General features: G+C 38.2%; 1 long non-coding RNA gene across 1 annotated transcript; it reads left to right on the top strand.

Annotated features, from left to right (window-relative positions):
* LOC119331390 lies at nt 1–2,454 on the top strand. The gene is made up of 2 exons (XR_005160496.1): nt 1–69; nt 2,002–2,454. It is a non-coding gene; the product is annotated as an uncharacterized LOC119331390 (long non-coding RNA).
* The last annotated feature ends 815 nt before the right edge of the window (nt 2,455–3,269 follow it).

Raw genomic sequence — 3,269 nt, 5'->3', positions numbered from 1 at the left:
AGGGGCGGCGACGGCGGCAGCGGCTGGCTTGTCAGCTCAAGTTCATCCCCGTTTGGGCTGAGCTCAAGGGTAAATTTGTCCATGGTTTTCTGCATCCATTTTTTCTATGATTTGCAAGTATTGTTTTTGTGTTAAGAAATGGCAAAAGATCAAAGTGCAAACTAAGAAGTGGCAATAGATCAATTACAATGTAATGAGTGGCAAAATGTCAAAGTCCATAGTAAGTGGTGGCAAATAATCAAATCACCCGTGATTTAATGGCAACCAAGCAAGCATATAACTGTACATGATTACTACCTCGGCTCTGCTCCATTATGACCTAGTTGATTAGAGTGATTGAACACGCAAGAGTATATGAACACCCAAAGAGTATATAAGGCGGGCATGGCTGTAGGAAATTTATGGATATGCTATACCCTGTTCCTAGAACTGTAACCATTAGGTTGAGAAGAAACAAAAACAATGAGATGTCTGGTGTGGAATTTCTAGCTGAGAATCAATCAGTACGACATCTGCATTAGGAAGTAAAATCTGCAGTTCTATGTATCATTTGGGCACACGTAATCTTTCCTAGCAAAGGCTGTCCCTCATAAACTCATGTGATAAACTGAACTTTGATTACAGTTTAAGCTCAGCAATGTCTAGCATTTACAGGACCAGCAGAAATGCATTACTGGAAATGTACATTCATAAAATAAATCAAAGATAAGGTCCAATTACATAAATCCGTAGAAATATAAAACCTACAGAAAGATATAAAAATAATAATTATCACACAACAGTTATGATCTATCTTCTTGAAAACAAAAATACATGGCTCATCTTATTTCCTCATATTTAGTACAGAACACGATGGGAGATAATTGAGCAGCACACCAACACAACAAGTGTCAAAATTATATTTATTGGATGCAAGTGAAACTAAAAGACATGGGCACGCATCGAAGTTGTTTGTTTGTTTACTGGACTTTAAAGCAACACAGATTATTTTGGTCAAATAGACAAACAGACAGATTTCTTGGATCTGAGGCTAGAGCAACGACCAAACATACATCATATAAGAGACTAAATATATAACATTAGCAAGCTGCATAATATTTAACACGATAGAGTCAAATAAGCAAAATCTAAGGGAGCAGATGGTACCTAAATCACGCGGGATTCCATTGGTGGAAAATTGCCGGTTATCAGCTATTTGCTTTGACACATTTCCAGGGAACTCTGTTCGTAACAGACATAGTAAGTCGAATCTATGCCCTTTACCTACAGAAAGTAAATATTGAAAATGACTCATAGAAAGGTATCCTCGTTGTTGCTTGTCCTTCTTGCCGTTGCTACTGGTTTGGCCATAGAGGCATCGGAGTACAAAAATTTGGTAAGTAAAGGTGCAAGTGCTCCCTCAGATTACTTTCGACAGGAAACGGTTCATATAAGAACTGAAACAATCACAATAATGAGAGTTAAACTCAAGATGAATAAGCATCGGACTGTTTGTTATGTACACAAAGTTAACATGCCACCTTCTTATAAAAGCTCTGGTTCATGAACAAGAATAACAGCTTTGCCATGTTGGTCATACTGTGGTCGGCCAGCATTACCCATCATTTGCAGAATATCCGTGATAACATAATCAACATATCTTTTTGTTTTCTCACCATAATATTCAGTACCCTACAAAAGAATGGAGTAAGTGCTCAGATAAATGACCGTCGAAGATGAAGAAAATGTGAAGCATCATGTCACCTTGATTATGAAAAGGTGAGATGGAAGATTGACACCCCAAGCCAGTGTGCTAGTGCATACCAATACCTACCAAAACAATAAATTATGTTTACATTTTGCTCAACTATGTGACCAAGTTCAGATAAAATAGACTGCAATGACCATACTCAAGTGTAGCAAAGAACATGTTATCAATGAAGAGCACACTTGAATCTTGTTGTTTGAAAAGAGTTCCTCGACCAAGGATCTATCTCTAACATTTAGACCTCCATGATGCAGACCTATTCCAAACTGGGGCATGACTCAAATTGCTATCAGTGACTTGTGAAAGAATTATGTCTAGAGAGTTATCTGCCAGGCCGAGGAACTACCTTGGTTTCTCATCAGATGCTGCAAGCTGCAATATAGAGTAGGTGAGGGCAGAGGGAGGCTTCTCCCGTCGTCATGGCTCGGCGGGAAGCTCAGCAGTATATGCTGCAGGTGAGGAGGAATCAATGGGGGCTCTCGAGCTTCGTCTTTGTTTCCAGGGATAGGGTTGCTGTAGCTTGAGTCTGGTGATGATGGGACTTCAAATCCAACGACCTGCACCCCTTCCTGCACCCATATTATGTATGTTAACCACCCATCATCATAAATACAAACATGATAGAGACAACAGTTTAGGAAAGAAAGAAAGCGGTCAATATACTTACATGGTCATCCCTGCCTTGTCGGTGCTCCATATTGCTGCAAGACTCTGTTCTGTTGCCTATCCTCATAAACGAGTATATGAAAAACGTTGGCGTGAGTAATTAATTTTAGTAGCTTGTGTGCAGTGCAAGTTGGAAAAAAAGAGCTGTCGTAACTTACAGATAACAACTATAAATCACATATAAGAATCATTCACTGAACGAAGTTTGCATATTTTGTATTTCTATCATGCACTACATGCAAAAGAAACTGTTGATTTTTGTATGAACCAAATGGATATGAGATACCATAGAAAACAAAAGCTAGCAGTAAACTAATTACACATTTAACCGATGGAATTTTCCCAGCAAGTAGATTTGTTATCAAACTGCTCTGCTCGAACAGAGAGTGAGAGAGCATGATGGTATGCTAAACGATTTCAGTATAACAAATGATTATACTGACAAAGTGGCAAAGATCTCAACTACATAAATGATTTCAAACAGAGTAGCTCGGCCTGAGGTAAATAGTTGCAACTACAACGGAATTAATGCAAGTCAACAGAAAATGAAACAAGACAAGAAGACAACTTGATTATTATTGCAGCAAAAATAATTAACAATAAACTGTTAAAACTCACTCTTAACGATATTATTCATTCGGATATAAACTAAGAAAACTCCTAACTTCCGCAGTGGCATGCCGCCTTATCAAACTCTTTTCCTCCTATCCTTACTGGCTTAGCATGGAATAGACATATCTACCATAACCTATTTATTTTGTTGGTAAGAAAGCCAAACTTGCTATGAATATTTTTGCTCTGGTCTGGTTCTGCAAACAACGAATCGATATCTTCATTGCATAATATTACATCCATC

Source organism: Triticum dicoccoides, chromosome 7A, assembly GCF_002162155.2.
Source record: "Triticum dicoccoides isolate Atlit2015 ecotype Zavitan chromosome 7A, WEW_v2.0, whole genome shotgun sequence".
Classification (NCBI taxonomy): domain Eukaryota; kingdom Viridiplantae; phylum Streptophyta; class Magnoliopsida; order Poales; family Poaceae; genus Triticum; species Triticum dicoccoides.
Note: the sequence above shows the minus strand (reverse complement) of the source record. Positions and strands in the feature narration are given on the sequence as shown.